Below are 20,371 nucleotides of genomic sequence, written 5' to 3'. Positions count from 1 at the left end.
CATTGAAGGCCATATTGAGGTTAAATCCATGACTGGAGTTTTTAATTGATAAAAACCAATGACCATCTCATGTTGAACATGCAAGTCACTATGGTGCATTTATTGGTCTCTGTGGCGCTCTCGGGAGGCCATGCCTATGTCTACTTTTACCCGATAGCCTTTATCCCCATACCAAAAGTGCATCTGTAGTCAGGATGGCCGAGCGGTCTAAGGCGCTGCGTTAAGGTCGCAGTCTCTCCTGGAGGCGTGGGTTCAAATCCCACTTCTGACAGTTTTTTAACGCCTCTCAAAGAGGAGTGACGCTGCTTTGTTGTGAAAATAAGATGATAAAATAACTACACACAGTGAAATAACCAGTAGTCATAAACACTCTCTCATTGAAACATTCTGCTCTTGGGCAAATATCTAAGAAAATTAAAAAGAAGCAATACTTCATAAAAATGAACGTGGGGAACATTGCATTACATAAAGTGATGACATTATTATGAGTTACTACATTATCTGTTAGTTATTACATTATCTTTTGCTGAACACTATGCCTGCAGGGCCCTTCACTTGTAACCCCCCTCTTGTTTTTCTTTTTATAGTTGTCGTGGCCGAGTGGTTAAGGCGATGGACTAGAAATCCATTGGGATTTTCCCGCGCAGGTTCTAATCCTGCCGACAACGGCTTTGCATTATGGTGACCCCTCCCTAGGTTGAAGTTTGGTCATCTTGCTTATACCAATCACATCCTCTCAGATCTCTTCATGTAGACAGGGTTTAGCGCTCCATTTGGGATTGTGCCGCAGGATGTCTATCCCACCCTCATTATCCATCCGTCTAGCTCTATAGGCCAAGGTAGCATAGATTACAGGTGTGTCGTCAAGCCATAGGTCACAGGTGAGATCCCTCTATAAACCCTAAAAAATAACAACACCATTGTCATAAATAACTATTAAGCCATTTGCTAAGATTTCCACCATTTTGACATGTGGACCTGTTGTCACTCTTACCCTGACGGTTGTCGATACCTCCGGAAACTATTTGGGTCTTATCTGATGTCTTTTACAATTCATGTCAGAATGGCCATATTCTGAAGACACTCTAGCACACAATCAATTAGGATTTACTTTGCTTTTCCCATTGAAGGCCATATTGAGGTTAAATCCATTACTGGAGTTTTTAATTGATAAAAACCAATGACCATCTCATGTTGAACATGCAAGTCACTATGGTGCATTTATTGGTCTCTGTGGCGCTCTCGGGAGGCCATGCCTATGTCTACTTTTACCCGATAGCCTTTATCCCCATACCAAAAGTGCATCTGTAGTCAGAATGGCCGAGCGGTCTAAGGCGCTGCGTTAAGGTTGCAGTCTCTCCTGGAGGCGGTGGTTCAAATCCCACTTCGGACAATTTTTTAACGCCTCTCAAAGAGGAGTGACGCTGCTTTGTTGTGAAAATAAGATGATAAAATAACTACACACAGTGAAATAACCAGTAGTCATAAACACTCTCTCATTGAAACATTCTGCTCTTGGGCAAATATCTAAGAAAATTAAAAAGAAGCAATACTTCATAAAAATGAACGTGGGGAACATTGCATTACATAAAGTGATGACATTATTATGAGTTACTACATTATCTGTTAGTTATTACATTATATTTTGCTGAAGACTATGCCTGCAGGGCCCTTCACTTGTAACCCCCCTCTTGTTTTTTTTTTATATAGTTGTCGTGGCCGAGTGGTTAAGGCGATGGACTAGAAATCCATTGGGATTTTCCCGCGCAGGTTTGAATCCTGCCGACAACGGCTTTGCATTATGGTGACCCCTCCCTAGGTTGAAGTTTGGTCATCTTGCTTATACCAATAACATCCTCTCAGATCTCCTCATGTACACAGGGTTTAGTGGTCCATTTGGGATTGTGCCGCAGGATGTCTATCCCACCCTCATTATCCATCCGTCTAGCTCTATAGGCCAAGGTAGCATAGATTACAGGTGTGTCGTCAAGCCATAGGTCACAGGTGAGATCCCTCTATAAACCCTAAAAAATAACAACACCATTGTCATAAATAACTATTAAGCCATTTGCTAAGATTTCCACCATTTTGACATGTGGACCTGTTGTCACTCTTACCCTGACGGTTGTCGATACCTCCGGAAACTATTTGGGTCTTATCTGATGTCTTTTACAATTCATGTCAGAATGGCCATATTCTGAAGACACTCTAGCACACAATCAATTAGGATTTACTTTGCTTTTCCCATTGAAGGCCATATTGAGGTTAAATCCATGACTGGAGTTTTTAATTGATAAAAACCAATGACCATCTCATGTTGAACATGCAAGTCACTATGGTGCATTTATTGGTCTCTGTGGCGCTCTCGGGAGGCCATGCCTATGTCTACTTTTACCCGATAGCCTTTATCCCCATACCAAAAGTGCATCTGTAGTCAGGATGGCCGAGCGGTCTAAGGCGCTGCGTTAAGGTTGCAGTCTCTCCTGGAGGCGTGGGTTCAAATCCCACTTCTGACAATTTTTTAACGCCTCTCAAAGAGGAGTGACGCTGCTTTGTTGTGAAAATAAGATGATAAAATAACTACACACAGTGAAATAACCATTAGTCATAAACACTCTCTCATTGAAACATTCTGCTCTTGGGCAAATATCTAAGAAAATTAAAAAGAAGCAATACTTCATAAAAATTAACGTGGGGAACATTGCATTACATAAAGTGATGACATTATTATGAGTTACTACATTATCTGTTAGTTATTACATGATCTTTTGCTGAAGACTATGCCTGCAGGGCCCTTCACTTGTAAACCCCCTCTTGTTTTTCTTTTTATAGTTGTCGTGGCCGAGTGGTTAAGGCGATGGACTAGAAATCCATTAGGATGTTCCCGCGCAGGTTCGAATCCTGCCGACACCGGCTTTGCATTATGGTGACCCCTCCCTAGGTTGAAGTTTGGTCATCTTGCTTATACCAATCACATCCTCTCAGATCTCTTCATGTAGACAGGGTTTAGTGGTCCATTTGGGATTGTGCCGCAGGATGTCTATCCCACCCTCATTATAATAATAAGATAATATGCCATTTAGCAGACGCTTTTATCCAAAGCGACTTACAGTCATGCGTGCATACATTTTTTTCTTGTGTATGGGTGGTCCCGGGGATCAAACCCACTACCCTGGCGTTACAAGCGCCGTGCTCTACCAGCTGAGCTACAGAGGACCATTATCCATCCGTCTAGCTCTATAGGCCAAGGTAGCATAGATTACAGGTGTGTCGTCAAGCCATAGGTCACAGGTGAGATCCCTCTATAAACCCTAAAAAATAACAACACCATTGTCATAAATAACTATTAAGCCATTTGCTAAGATTTCCACCATTTTGACATGTGGACCTGTTGTCACTCTTACCCTGACGGTTGTCGATACCTCCGGAAACTATTTGGGTCTTATCTGATGTCTTTTACAATTCATGTCAGAATGGCCATATTCTGAAGACACTCTAGCACACAATCAATTAGGATTTACTTTGCTTTTCCCATTGAAGGCCATATTGAGGTTAAATCCATGACTGGAGTTTTTAATTGATAAAAACCAATGACCATCTCATGTTGAACATGCAAGTCACGATGGTGCATTTATTGGTCTCTGTGGCGCTCTCGGGAGGCCATGCCTATGTCTACTTTTACCCGATAGCCTTTATCCCCATACCAAAAGTGCATCTGTAGTCAGGATGGCCGAGCGGTCTAAGGCGCTGCGTTAAGGTCTCAGTCTCTCCTGGAGGCGTGGGTTCAAATCCCACTTCTGACAATTTTTTAACGCCTCTCAAAGAGGAGTGACGCTGCTTTGTTGTGAAAATAAGATGATAAAATAACTACACACAGTGAAATAACCAGTAGTCATAAAAACTCTCTCATTGAAACATTCTGCTCTTGGGCAAATATCTAAGAAAATTAAAAAGAAGCAATACTTCATAAAAATTAACGTGGGGAACATTGCATTACATAAAGTGATGACATTATTATGAGTTACTACATTATCTGTTAGTTATTACATGATCTTTTGCTGAAGACTATGCCTGCAGGGCCCTTCACTTGTAAACCCCCTCTTGTTTTTCTTTTTATAGTTGTCGTGGCTGAGTGGTTAAGGCGATGGACTAGAAATCCATTAGGATTTTCCCGCGCAGGTTCGAATCCTGCCGACACCGGCTTTGCATTATGGTGACCCCTCCCTAGGTTGAAATTTGGTCATCTTGCTTATACCAATCACATCCTCTCAGATCTCTTCATGTAGACAGGGTTTAGTGGTCCATTTGGGATTGTGCCGCAGGATGTCTATCCCACCCTCATTATAATAATAAGATAATATGCCATTTAGCAGACGCTTTTATCCAAAGCGACTTACAGTCATGCGTGCATACATTTTTTTCTTGTGTATGGGTGGTCCCGGGGATCAAACCCACTACCCTGGCGTTACAAGCGCCGTGCTCAACCAGCTGAGCTACAGAGGACCATTATCCATCCGTCTAGCTCTATAGGCCAAGGTAGCATAGATTACAGGTGTGTCGTCAAGCCATAGGTCACAGGTGAGATCCCTCTATAAACCCTAAAAAATAACAACACCATTGTCATAAATAACTATCAAGCCATTTGCTAAGATTTCCACCATTTTGACATGTGGACCTGTTGTCACTCTTACCCTGACGGTTGTCGATACCTCCGGAAACTATTTGGGTCTTATCTGATGTCTTTTACAATTCATGTCAGAATGGCCATATTCTGAAGACACTCTAGCACACAATCAATTAGGATTTACTTTGCTTTTCCCATTGAAGGCCATATTGAGGTTAAATCCATGACTGGAGTTTTTAATTGATAAAAACCAATGACCATCTCATGTTGAACATGCAAGTCACTATGGTGCATTTATTGGTCTCTGTGGCGCTCTCGGGAGGCCATGCCTATATCTACTTTTACCCGATAGCCTTTATCCCCATACCAAAAGTGCATCTGTAGTCAGGATGGCCGAGCGGTCTAAGGCGCTGCGTTAAGGTCTCAGTCTCTCCTGGAGGCGTGGGTTCAAATCCCACTTCTGACAGTTTTTTAACGCCTCTCAAAGAGGAGTGACGCTGCTTTGTTGTGAAAATAAGATGATAAAATAACTACACACAGTGAAATAACCAGTAGTCATAAAAACTCTCTCATTGAAACATTCTGCTCTTGGGCAAATATCTAAGAAAATTAAAAAGAAGCAATACTTCATAAAAATTAACGTGGGGAACATTGCATTACATAAAGTGATGACATTATTATGAGTTACTACATTATCTGTTAGTTATTACATGATCTTTTGCTGAAGACTATAACTGCAGGGCCCTTCACTTGTAAACCCCCTCTTGTTTTTCTTTTTATAGTTGTCGTGGCCGAGTGGTTAAGGCGATGGACTAGAAATCCATTAGGATTTTCCCGCGCAGGTTTGAATCCTGCCGACACCGGCTTTGCATTATGGTGACCCCTCCCTAGGTTGAAATTTGGTCATCTTGCTTATACCAATCACATCCTCTCAGATCTCTTCATGTAGACAGGGTTTAGTGGTCCATTTGGGATTGTGCCGCAGGATGTCTATCCCACCCTCATTATAATAATAAGATAATATGCCATTTAGCAGACGCTTTTATCCAAAGCGACTTACAGTCATGCGTGCATACATTTTTTTCTTGTGTATGGGTGGTCCCGGGGATCAAACCCACTACCCTGGCGTTACAAGCGCCGTGCTCAACCAGCTGAGCTACAGAGGACCATTATCCATCCGTCTAGCTCTATAGGCCAAGGTAGCATAGATTACAGGTGTGTCGTCAAGCCATAGGTCACAGGTGAGATCCCTCTATAAACCCTAAAAAATAACAACACCATTGTCATAAATAACTATCAAGCCATTTGCTAAGATTTCCACCATTTTGACATGTGGACCTGTTGTCACTCTTACCCTGACGGTTGTCGATACCTCCGGAAACTATTTGGGTCTTATCTGATGTCTTTTACAATTCATGTCAGAATGGCCATATTCTGAAGACACTCTAGCACACAATCAATTAGGATTTACTTTGCTTTTCCCATTGAAGGCCATATTTAGGTTAAATCCATGACTGGAGTTTTTAATTGATAAAAACCAATGACCATCTCATGTTGAACATGCAAGTCACTATGGTGCATTTATTGGTCTCTGTGGCGCTCTCGGGAGGCCATGCCTATATCTACTTTTACCCGATAGCCTTTATCCCCATACCAAAAGTGCATCTGTAGTCAGGATGGCCGAGCGGTCTAAGGCGCTGCGTTAAGGTCTCAGTCTCTCCTGGAGGCGTGGGTTCAAATCCCACTTCTGACAATATTTTAACGCCTCTCAAAGAGGAGTGACGCTGCTTTGTTGTGAAAATAAGATGATAAAATAACTACACACAGTGAAATAACCAGTAGTCATAAAAACTCTCTCATTGAAACATTCTGCTCTTGGGCAAATATCTAAGAAAATTAAAAAGAAGCAATACTTCATAAAAATTAACGTGGGGAACATTGCATTACATAAAGTGATGACATTATTATGAGTTACTACATTATCTGTTAGTTATTACATGATCTTTTGCTGAAGACTATGCCTGCAGGGCCCTTCACTTGTAAACCCCCTCTTGTTTTTCTTTTTATAGTTGTCGTGGCCGAGTGGTTAAGGCGATGGACTAGAAATCCATTAGGATTTTCCCGCGCAGGTTTGAATCCTGCCGACACCGGCTTTGCATTATGGTGACCCCTCCCTAGGTTGAAGTTTGGTCATCTTGCTTATACCAATCACATCCTCTCAGATCTCTTCATGTAGACAGGGTTTAGTGGTCCATTTGGGATTGTGCCGCAGGATGTCTATCCCACCCTCATTATAATAATAAGATAATATGCCATTTAGCAGACGCTTTTATCCAAAGCGACTTACAGTCATGCGTGCATACATTTTTTTCTTGTGTATGGGTGGTCCCGGGGATCAAACCCACTACCCTGGCGTTACAAGCGCCGTGCTCTACCAGCTGAGCTACAGAGGACCATTATCCATCCGTCTAGCTCTATAGGCCAAGGTAGCATAGATTACAGGTGTGTCGTCAAGCCATAGGTCACAGGTGAGATCCCTCTATAAACCCTAAAAAATAACAACACCATTGTCATAAATAACTATTAAGCCATTTGCTAAGATTTCCACCATTTTGACATGTGGACCTGTTGTCACTCTTACCCTGACGGTTGTCGATACCTCCGGAAACTATTTGGGTCTTATCTGATGTCTTTTACAATTCATGTCAGAATGGCCATATTCTGAAGACACTCTAGCACACAATCAATTAGGATTTACTTTGCTTTTCCCATTGAAGGCCATATTGAGGTTAAATCCATGACTGGAGTTTTTAATTGATAAAAACCAATGACCATCTCATGTTGAACATGCAAGTCACTATGGTGCATTTATTGGTCTCTGTGGCGCTCTCGGGAGGCCATGCCTATGTCTACTTTTACCCGATAGCCTTTATCCCCATACCAAAAGTGCATCTGTAGTCAGGATGGCCGAGCGGTCTAAGGCGCTGCGTTAAGGTCTCAGTCTCTCCTGGAGGCGTGGGTTCAAATCCCACTTCTGACAATATTTTAACGCCTCTCAAAGAGGAGTGACGCTGCTTTGTTGTGAAAATAAGATGATAAAATAACTACACACAGTGAAATAACCAGTAGTCATAAAAACTCTCTCATTGAAACATTCTGCTCTTGGGCAAATATCTAAGAAAATTAAAAAGAAGCAATACTTCATAAAAATTAACGTGGGGAACATTGCATTACATAAAGTGATGACATTATTATGAGTTACTACATTATCTGTTAGTTATTACATGATCTTTTGCTGAAGACTATGCCTGCAGGGCCCTTCACTTGTAAACCCCCTCTTGTTTTTCTTTTTATAGTTGTCGTGGCCGAGTGGTTAAGGCGATGGACTAGAAATCCATTAGGATTTTCCCGCGCAGGTTTGAATCCTGCCGACACCGGCTTTGCATTATGGTGACCCCTCCCTAGGTTGAAGTTTGGTCATCTTGCTTATACCAATCACATCCTCTCAGATCTCTTCATGTAGACAGGGTTTAGTGGTCCATTTGGGATTGTGCCGCAGGATGTCTATCCCACCCTCATTATAATAATAAGATAATATGCCATTTAGCAGACGCTTTTATCCAAAGCGACTTACAGTCATGCGTGCATACATTTTTTTCTTGTGTATGGGTGGTCCCGGGGATCAAACCCACTACCCTGGCGTTACAAGCGCCGTGCTCAACCAGCTGAGCTACAGAGGACCATTATCCATCCGTCTAGCTCTATAGGCCAAGGTAGCATAGATTACAGGTGTGTCGTCAAGCCATAGGTCACAGGTGAGATCCCTCTATAAACCCTAAAAAATAACAACACCATTGTCATAAATAACTATCAAGCCATTTGCTAAGATTTCCACCATTTTGACATGTGGACCTGTTGTCACTCTTACCCTGACGGTTGTCGATACCTCCGGAAACTATTTGGGTCTTATCTGATGTCTTTTACAATTCATGTCAGAATGGCCATATTCTGAAGACACTCTAGCACACAATCAATTAGGATTTACTTTGCTTTTCCCATTGAAGGCCATATTGAGGTTAAATCCATGACTGGAGTTTTTAATTGATAAAAACCAATGACCATCTCATGTTGAACATGCAAGTCACTATGGTGCATTTATTGGTCTCTGTGGCGCTCTCGGGAGGCCATGCCTATATCTACTTTTACCCGATAGCCTTTATCCCCATACCAAAAGTGCATCTGTAGTCAGGATGGCCGAGCGGTCTAAGGCGCTGCGTTAAGGTCTCAGTCTCTCCTGGAGGCGTGGGTTCAAATCCCACTTCTGACAATATTTTAACGCCTCTCAAAGAGGAGTGACGCTGCTTTGTTGTGAAAATAAGATGATAAAATAACTACACACAGTGAAATAACCAGTAGTCATAAAAACTCTCTCATTGAAACATTCTGCTCTTGGGCAAATATCTAAGAAAATTAAAAAGAAGCAATACTTCATAAAAATTAACGTGGGGAACATTGCATTACATAAAGTGATGACATTATTATGAGTTACTACATTATCTGTTAGTTATTACATGATCTTTTGCTGAAGACTATGCCTGCAGGGCCCTTCACTTGTAAACCCCCTCTTGTTTTTCTTTTTATAGTTGTCGTGGCCGAGTGGTTAAGGCGATGGACTAGAAATCCATTAGGATTTTCCCGCGCAGGTTTGAATCCTGCCGACACCGGCTTTGCATTATGGTGACCCCTCCCTAGGTTGAAATTTGGTCATCTTGCTTATACCAATCACATCCTCTCAGATCTCTTCATGTAGACAGGGTTTAGTGGTCCATTTGGGATTGTGCCGCAGGATGTCTATCCCACCCTCATTATAATAATAAGATAATATGCCATTTAGCAGACGCTTTTATCCAAAGCGACTTACAGTCATGCGTGCATACATTTTTTTCTTGTGTATGGGTGGTCCCGGGGATCAAACCCACTACCCTGGCGTTACAAGCGCCGTGCTCAACCAGCTGAGCTACAGAGGACCATTATCCATCCGTCTAGCTCTATAGGCCAAGGTAGCATAGATTACAGGTGTGTCGTCAAGCCATAGGTCACAGGTGAGATCCCTCTATAAACCCTAAAAAATAACAACACCATTGTCATAAATAACTATCAAGCCATTTGCTAAGATTTCCACCATTTTGACATGTGGACCTGTTGTCACTCTTACCCTGACGGTTGTCGATACCTCCGGAAACTATTTGGGTCTTATCTGATGTCTTTTACAATTCATGTCAGAATGGCCATATTCTGAAGACACTCTAGCACACAATCAATTAGGATTTACTTTGCTTTTCCCATTGAAGGCCATATTGAGGTTAAATCCATGACTGGAGTTTTTAATTGATAAAAACCAATGACCATCTCATGTTGAACATGCAAGTCACTATGGTGCATTTATTGGTCTCTGTGGCGCTCTCGGGAGGCCATGCCTATATCTACTTTTACCCGATAGCCTTTATCCCCATACCAAAAGTGCATCTGTAGTCAGGATGGCCGAGCGGTCTAAGGCGCTGCGTTAAGGTCTCAGTCTCTCCTGGAGGCGTGGGTTCAAATCCCACTTCTGACAATATTTTAACGCCTCTCAAAGAGGAGTGACGCTGCTTTGTTGTGAAAATAAGATGATAAAATAACTACACACAGTGAAATAACCAGTAGTCATAAAAACTCTCTCATTGAAACATTCTGCTCTTGGGCAAATATCTAAGAAAATTAAAAAGAAGCAATACTTCATAAAAATTAACGTGGGGAACATTGCATTACATAAAGTGATGACATTATTATGAGTTACTACATTATCTGTTAGTTATTACATGATCTTTTGCTGAAGACTATGCCTGCAGGGCCCTTCACTTGTAAACCCCCTCTTGTTTTTCTTTTTATAGTTGTCGTGGCCGAGTGGTTAAGGCGATGGACTAGAAATCCATTAGGATTTTCCCGCGCAGGTTTGAATCCTGCCGACACCGGCTTTGCATTATGGTGACCCCTCCCTAGGTTGAAGTTTGGTCATCTTGCTTATACCAATCACATCCTCTCAGATCTCTTCATGTAGACAGGGTTTAGTGGTCCATTTGGGATTGTGCCGCAGGATGTCTATCCCACCCTCATTATAATAATAAGATAATATGCCATTTAGCAGACGCTTTTATCCAAAGCGACTTACAGTCATGCGTGCATACATTTTTTTCTTGTGTATGGGTGGTCCCGGGGATCAAACCCACTACCCTGGCGTTACAAGCGCCGTGCTCTACCAGCTGAGCTACAGAGGACCATTATCCATCCGTCTAGCTCTATAGGCCAAGGTAGCATAGATTACAGGTGTGTCGTCAAGCCATAGGTCACAGGTGAGATCCCTCTATAAACCCTAAAAAATAACAACACCATTGTCATAAATAACTATCAAGCCATTTGCTAAGATTTCCACCATTTTGACATGTGGACCTGTTGTCACTCTTACCCTGACGGTTGTCGATACCTCCGGAAACTATTTGGGTCTTATCTGATGTCTTTTACAATTCATGTCAGAATGGCCATATTCTGAAGACACTCTAGCACACAATCAATTAGGATTTACTTTGCTTTTCCCATTGAAGGCCATATTGAGGTTAAATCCATGACTGGAGTTTTTAATTGATAAAAACCAATGACCATCTCATGTTGAACATGCAAGTCACTATGGTGCATTTATTGGTCTCTGTGGCGCTCTCGGGAGGCCATGCCTATGTCTACTTTTACCCGATAGCCTTTATCCCCATACCAAAAGTGCATCTGTAGTCAGGATGGCCGAGCGGTCTAAGGCGCTGCGTTAAGGTCTCAGTCTCTCCTGGAGGCGTGGGTTCAAATCCCACTTCTGACAATATTTTAACGCCTCTCAAAGAGGAGTGACGCTGCTTTGTTGTGAAAATAAGATGATAAAATAACTACACACAGTGAAATAACCAGTAGTCATAAAAACTCTCTCATTGAAACATTCTGCTCTTGGGCAAATATCTAAGAAAATTAAAAAGAAGCAATACTTCATAAAAATTAACGTGGGGAACATTGCATTACATAAAGTGATGACATTATTATGAGTTACTACATTATCTGTTAGTTATTACATGATCTTTTGCTGAAGACTATGCCTGCAGGGCCCTTCACTTGTAAACCCCCTCTTGTTTTTCTTTTTATAGTTGTCGTGGCCGAGTGGTTAAGGCGAAGGACTAGAAATCCATTAGGATTTTCCCGCGCAGGTTTGAATCCTGCCGACACCGGCTTTGCATTATGGTGACCCCTCCCTAGGTTGAAGTTTGGTCATCTTGCTTATACCAATCACATCCTCTCAGATCTCTTCATGTAGACAGGGTTTAGTGGTCCATTTGGGATTGTGCCGCAGGATGTCTATCCCACCCTCATTATAATAATAAGATAATATGCCATTTAGCAGACGCTTTTATCCAAAGCGACTTACAGTCATGCGTGCATACATTTTTTTCTTGTGTATGGGTGGTCCCGGGGATCAAACCCACTACCCTGCCGTTACAAGCGCCGTGCTCTACCAGCTGAGCCACAGAGGACCATTATCCATCCGTCTAGCTCTATAGGCCAAGGTAGCATAGATTACAGGTGTGTCGTCAAGCCATAGGTCACAGGTGAGATCCCTCTATAAACCCTAAAAAATAACAACACCATTGTCATAAATAACTATTAAGCCATTTGCTAAGATTTCCACCATTTTGACATGTGGACCTGTTGTCACTCTTACCCTGACGGTTGTCGATACCTCCGGAAACTATTTGGGTCTTATCTGATGTCTTTTACAATTCATGTCAGAATGGCCATATTCTGAAGACACTCTAGCACACAATCAATTAGGATTTACTTTGCTTTTCCCATTGAAGGCCATATTGAGGTTAAATCCATGACTGGAGTTTTTAATTGATAAAAACCAATGACCATCTCATGTTGAACATGCAAGTCACTATGGTGCATTTATTGGTCTCTGTGGCGCTCTCGGGAGGCCATGCCTATGTCTACTTTTACCCGATAGCCTTTATCCCCATACCAAAAGTGCATCTGTAGTCAGGATGGCCGAGCGGTCTAAGGCGCTGCGTTAAGGTCTCAGTCTCTCCTGGAGGCGTGGGTTCAAATCCCACTTCTGACAATATTTTAACGCCTCTCAAAGAGGAGTGACGCTGCTTTGTTGTGAAAATAAGATGATAAAATAACTACACACAGTGAAATAACCAGTAGTCATAAAAACTCTCTCATTGAAACATTCTGCTCTTGGGCAAATATCTAAGAAAATTAAAAAGAAGCAATACTTCATAAAAATTAACGTGGGGAACATTGCATTACATAAAGTGATGACATTATTATGAGTTACTACATTATCTGTTAGTTATTACATGATCTTTTGCTGAAGACTATGCCTGCAGGGCCCTTCACTTGTAAACCCCCTCTTGTTTTTCTTTTTATAGTTGTCGTGGCCGAGTGGTTAAGGCGAAGGACTAGAAATCCATTAGGATTTTCCCGCGCAGGTTTGAATCCTGCCGACACCGGCTTTGCATTATGGTGACCCCTCCCTAGGTTGAAGTTTGGTCATCTTGCTTATACCAATCACATCCTCTCAGATCTCTTCATGTAGACAGGGTTTAGTGGTCCATTTGGGATTGTGCCGCAGGATGTCTATCCCACCCTCATTATAATAATAAGATAATATGCCATTTAGCAGACGCTTTTATCCAAAGCGACTTACAGTCATGCGTGCATACATTTTTTTCTTGTGTATGGGTGGTCCCGGGGATCAAACCCACTACCCTGCCGTTACAAGCGCCGTGCTCTACCAGCTGAGCCACAGAGGACCATTATCCATCCGTCTAGCTCTATAGGCCAAGGTAGCATAGATTACAGGTGTGTCGTCAAGCCATAGGTCACAGGTGAGATCCCTCTATAAACCCTAAAAAATAACAACACCATTGTCATAAATAACTATTAAGCCATTTGCTAAGATTTCCACCATTTTGACATGTGGACCTGTTGTCACTCTTACCCTGACGGTTGTCGATACCTCCGGAAACTATTTGGGTCTTATCTGATGTCTTTTACAATTCATGTCAGAATGGCCATATTCTGAAGACACTCTAGCACACAATCAATTAGGATTTACTTTGCTTTTCCCATTGAAGGCCATATTGAGGTTAAATCCATGACTGGAGTTTTTAATTGATAAAAACCAATGACCATCTCATGTTGAACATGCAAGTCACTATGGTGCATTTATTGGTCTCTGTGGCGCTCTCGGGAGGCCATGCCTATGTCTACTTTTACCCGATAGCCTTTATCCCCATACCAAAAGTGCATCTGTAGTCAGGATGGCCGAGCGGTCTAAGGCGCTGCGTTAAGGTCGCAGTCTCTCCTGGAGGCGTGGGTTCAAATCCCACTTCTGACAGTTTTTTAACGCCTCTCAAAGAGGAGTGACGCTGCTTTGTTGTGAAAATAAGATGATAAAATAACTACACACAGTGAAATAACCAGTAGTCATAAACACTCTCTCATTGAAACATTCTGCTCTTGGGCAAATATCTAAGAAAATTAAAAAGAAGCAATACTTCATAAAAATGAACGTGGGGAACATTGCATTACATAAAGTGATGACATTATTATGAGTTACTACATTATCTGTTAGTTATTACATTATATTTTGCTGAAGACTATGCCTGCAGGGCCCTTCACTTGTAACCCCCCTCCTGTTTTTTTTTATATAGTTGTCGTGGCCGAGTGGTTAAGGCGATGGACTAGAAATCCATTGCGATTTTCCTGCGCAGGTTCGAATCCTGCCGACAACGGCTTTGCATTATGGTGACCCCTCCCTAGGTTGAAGTTTGGTCATCTTGCTTATACCAATAACATCCTCTCAGATCTCCTCATGTACACAGGGTTTAGTGGTCCATTTGGGATTGTGCCGCAGGATGTCTATCCCACCCTCATTATCCATCCGTCTAGCTCTATAGGCCAAGGTAGCATAGATTACAGGTGTGTCGTCAAGCCATAGGTCACAGGTGAGATCCCTCTATAAACCCTAAAAAATAACAACACCATTGTCATAAATAACTATTAAGCCATTTGCTAAGATTTCCACCATTTTGACATGTGGACCTGTTGTCACTCTTACCCTGACGGTTGTCGATACCTCCGGAAACTATTTGGGTCTTATCTGATGTCTTTTACAATTCATGTCAGAATGGCCATATTCTGAAGACACTCTAGCACACAATCAATTAGGATTTACTTTGCTTTTCCCATTGAAGGCCATATTGAGGTTAAATCCATGACTGGAGTTTTTAATTGATAAAAACCAATGACCATCTCATGTTGAACATGCAAGTCACTATGGTGCATTTATTGGTCTCTGTGGCGCTCTCGGGAGGCCATGCCTATGTCTACTTTTACCCGATAGCCTTTATCCCCATACCAAAAGTGCATCTGTAGTCAGGATGGCCGAGCGGTCTAAGGCGCTGCGTTAAGGTCGCAGTCTCTCCTGGAGGCGTGGGTTCAAATCCCACTTCGGACAATTTTTTAACGCCTCTCAAAGAGGAGTGACGCTGCTTTGTTGTGAAAATAAGATGATAAAATAACTACACACAGTGAAATAACCAGTAGTCATAAACACTCTCTCATTGAAACATTCTGCTCTTGGGCAAATATCTAAGAAAATTAAAAAGAAGCAATACTTCATAAAAATGAACGTGGGGAACATTGCATTACATAAAGTGATGACATTATTATGAGTTACTACATTATCTGTTAGTTATTACATTATCTTTTGCTGAAGACTATGCCGGCAGGGCCCTTCACTTGTAACCCCCCTCTTGTTTTTCTTTTTATAGTTGTCGTGGCCGAGTGGTTAAGGCGATGGACTAGAAATCCATTGGGATTTTCCCGCGCAGGTTCGAATCCTGCCGACAACGGCTTTGCATTATGGTGACCCCTCCCTAGGTTGAAGTTTGGTCATCTTGCTTATACCAATCACATCCTCTCAGATCTCCTCATGTACACAGGGTTTAGTGGTCCATTTGGGATTGTGCCGCAGGATGTCTATCCCACCCTCATTATCCATCCGTCTAGCTCTATAGGCCAAGGTAGCATAGATTACAGGTGTGTCGTCAAGACATAGGTCACAGGTGAGATCCCTCTATAAACCCTAAAAAATAACAACACCATTGTCATAAATAACTATTAAGCCATTTGCTAAGATTTCCACCATTTTGACATGTGGACCTGTTGTCACTCTTACCCTGACGGTTGTCGATACCTCCGGAAACTATTTGGGTCTTATCTGATGTCTTTTACAATTCATGTCAGAATGGCCATATTCTGAAGACACTCTAGCACACAATCAATTAGGATTTACTTTGCTTTTCCCATTGAAGGCCATATTGAGGTTAAATCCATGACTGGAGTTTTTAATTGATAAAAACCAATGACCATCTCATGTTGAACATGCAAGTCACTATGGTGCATTTATTGGTCTCTGTGGCGCTCTCGGGAGGCCATGCCTATGTCTACTTTTACCAGATAGCCTTTATCCCCATACCAAAAGCGCATCTGTAGTCAGGATGGCCGAGCGGTCTAAGGCGCTGCGTTAAGGTTGCAGTCTCTCCTGGAGGCGTGGGTTCAAATCCCACTTCGGACAATTTTTTAACGCCTCTCAAAGAGGAGTGACGCTGCTTTGTTGTGAAAATAAGATGATAAAATAACTACACACAGTGAAATAACCAGTAGTCATAAACACTCTCTCATTGAAACATTCTGCTCTTGGGCAAATATCTAAGAAAATTAAAAAGAAGCAATACTTCATAAAAATGAACGTGGGGAACATTGCATTACATAAAGTGATGACATTATTATGAGTTACTACATTATCTGTTAGTTATTACATTATATTTTGCTGAAGACTATGCCTGCAGGGCCCTTCACTTGTAACCCCCCTCTTGCTTTTCTTTTTATAGTTGTCGTGGCCGAGTGGTTAAGGCGATGGACTAGAAATCCATTGGGATTTTCCCGCGCAGGTTAGAATCCTGCCGACAACGGCTTTGCATTATGGTGACCCCTCCCTAGGTTGAAGTTTGGTCATCTTGCTTATACCAATCACATCCTCTCAGATCTCCTCATGTACACAGGGTTTAGTGGTCCATTTGGGATTGTGCCGCAGGATGTCTATTCCCACCCTCATTATCCATCCGTCTAGCTCTATAGGCCAAGGTAGCATAGATTACAGGTGTGTCGTCAAGCCATAGGTCACAGGTGAGATCCCTCTATAAACCCTAAAAAATAACAACACCATTGTCATAAATAACTATTAAGCCATTTGCTAAGATTTCCACCATTTTGACATGTGGACCTGTTGTCACTCTTACCCTGACGGTTGTCGATACCTCCGGAAACTATTTGGGTCTTATCTGATGTCTTTTACAATTCATGTCAGAATGGCCATATTCTGAAGACACTCTAGCACACAATCAATTAGGATTTACTTTGCTTTTCCCATTGAAGGCCATATTGAGGTTAAATCCATGACTGGAGTTTTTAATTGATAAAAACCAATGACCATCTCATGTTGAACATGCAAGTCACTATGGTGCATTTATTGGTCTCTGTGGCGCTCTCGGGAGGCCATGCCTATGTCTACTTTTACCCGATAGCCTTTATCCCCATACCAAAAGTGCATCTGTAGTCAGGATGGCCGAGCGGTCTAAGGCGCTGCGTTAAGCTCACAGTCTCTCCTGGAGGCGTGGGTTCAAATCCCACTTCTGACAGTTTTTTAACGCCTCTCAAAGAGGAGTGACGCTGCTTTGTTGTGAAAATAAGATGGTAAAATAACTACACACAGTGAAATAACCAGTAGTCATAAACACTCTCTCATTGAAACATTCTGCTCTTGGGCAAATATCTAAGAAAATTAAAAAGAAGCAATACTTCATAAAAATGAACGTGGGGAACATTGCATTACATAAAGTGATGACATTATTATGAGTTACTACATTATCTGTTAGTTATTACATTATATTTTGCTGAAGACTATGCCTGCAGGGCCCTTCACTTGTAACCCCCTCTTGTTTTTCTTTTTATAGTTGTCGTGGCCGAGTGGTTAAGGCGATGGACTAGAAATCCATTGGGATTTTCCCGCGCAGGTTCGAATCCTGCCGACAACGGCTTTGCATTATGGTGACCCCTCCCTAGGTTGAAGTTTGGTCATCTTGCTTATACCAATCACATCCTCTCAGATCTCCTCATGTACACAGGGTTTAGTGGTCCATTTGGGATTGTGCCGCAGGATGTCTATCCCACCCTCATTATCCATCCGTCTAGCTCTATAGGCCAAGGTAGCATAGATTACAGGTGTGTCGTCAAGACATAGGTCACAGGTGAGATCCCTCTATAAACCCTAAAAAATAACAACACCATTGTCATAAATAACTATTAAGCCATTTGCTAAGATTTCCACCATTTTGACATGTGGACCTGTTGTCACTCTTACCCTGACGGTTGTCGATACCTCCGGAAACTATTTGGGTCTTATCTGATGTCTTTTACAATTCATGTCAGAATGGCCATATTCTGAAGACACTCTAGCACACAAACAATTAGGATTTACTTTGCTTTTCCCATTGAAGGCCATATTGAGGTTAAATCCATGACTGGAGTTTTTAATTGATAAAAACCAATGACCATCTCATGTTGAACATGCAAGTCACTATGGTGCATTTATTGGTCTCTGTGGCGCTCTCGGGAGGCCATGCCTATGTCTACTTTTACCAGATAGCCTTTATCCCCATACCAAAAGCGCATCTGTAGTCAGGATGGCCGAGCGGTCTAAGGCGCTGCGTTAAGGTTGCAGTCTCTCCTGGAGGCGTGGGTTCAAATCCCACTTCGGACAATTTTTTAACGCCTCTCAAAGAGGAGTGACGCTGCTTTGTTGTGAAAATAAGATGATAAAATAACTACACACAGTGAAATAACCAGTAGTCATAAACACTCTCTCATTGAAACATTCTGCTCTTGGGCAAATATCTAAGAAAATTAAAAAGAAGCAATACTTCATAAAAATTAACGTGGGGAACATTGCATTACATAAAGTGATGACATTATTATGAGTTACTACATTATCTGTTAGTTATTACATGATCTTTTGCTGAAGACTATGCCTGCAGGGCCCTTCACTTGTAAACCCCCTCTTGTTTTTCTTTTTATAGTTGTCGTGGCCGAGTGGTTAAGGCGATGGACTAGAAATCCATTAGGATTTTCCCGCGCAGGTTTGAATCCTGCCGACACCGGCTTTGCATTATGGTGACCCCTCCCTAGGTTGAAGTTTGGTCATCTTGCTTATACCAATCACATCCTCTCAGATCTCTTCATGTAGACAGGGTTTAGTGGTCCATTTGGGATTGTGCCGCAGGATGTCTATCCCACCCTCATTATAATAATAAGATAATATGCCATTTAGCAGACGCTTTTATCCAAAGCGACTTACAGTCATGCGTGCATACATTTTTTTCTTGTGTATGGGTGGTCCCGGGGATCAAACCCACTACCCTGGCGTTACAAGCGCCGTGCTCAACCAGCTGAGCTACAGAGGACCATTATCCATCCGTCTAGCTCTATAGGCCAAGGTAGCATAGATTACAGGTGTGTCGTCAAGCCATAGGTCACAGGTGAGATCCCTCTATAAACCCTAAAAAATAACAACACCATTGTCATAAATAACTATCAAGCCATTTGCTAAGATTTCCACCATTTTGACATGTGGACCTGTTGTCACTCTTACCCTGACGGTTGTCGATACCTCCGGAAACTATTTGGGTCTTATCTGATGTCTTTTACAATTCATGTCAGAATGGCCATATTCTGAAGACACTCTAGCACACAATCAATTAGGATTTACTTTGCTTTTCCCATTGAAGGCCATATTGAGGTTAAATCCATGACTGGAGTTTTTAATTGATAAAAACCAATGACCATCTCATGTTGAACATGCAAGTCACTATGGTGCATTTATTGGTCTCTGTGGCGCTCTCGGGAGGCCATGCCTATATCTACTTTTACCCGATAGCCTTTATCCCCATACCAAAAGTGCATCTGTAGTCAGGATGGCCGAGCGGTCTAAGGCGCTGCGTTAAGGTCTCAGTCTCTCCTGGAGGCGTGGGTTCAAATCCCACTTCTGACAATATTTTAACGCCTCTCAAAGAGGAGTGACGCTGCTTTGTTGTGAAAATAAGATGATAAAATAACTACACACAGTGAAATAACCAGTAGTCATAAAAACTCTCTCATTGAAACATTCTGCTCTTGGGCAAATATCTAAGAAAATTAAAAAGAAGCAATACTTCATAAAAATTAACGTGGGGAACATTGCATTACATAAAGTGATGACATTATTATGAGTTACTACATTATCTGTTAGTTATTACATGATCTTTTGCTGAAGACTATGCCTGCAGGGCCCTTCACTTGTAAACCCCCTCTTGTTTTTCTTTTTATAGTTGTCGTGGCCGAGTGGTTAAGGCGATGGACTAGAAATCCATTAGGATTTTCCCGCGCAGGTTTGAATCCTGCCGACACCGGCTTTGCATTATGGTGACCCCTCCCTAGGTTGAAATTTGGTCATCTTGCTTATACCAATCACATCCTCTCAGATCTCTTCATGTAGACAGGGTTTAGTGG

The sequence above is a fragment of the Coregonus lavaretus genome, assembly GCF_964263955.1.
Source record: "Coregonus lavaretus genome assembly, chromosome: 35".
In the NCBI taxonomy this organism is placed as follows: Eukaryota; Metazoa; Chordata; class Actinopteri; order Salmoniformes; family Salmonidae; genus Coregonus; species Coregonus lavaretus.
Note: the sequence above shows the minus strand (reverse complement) of the source record.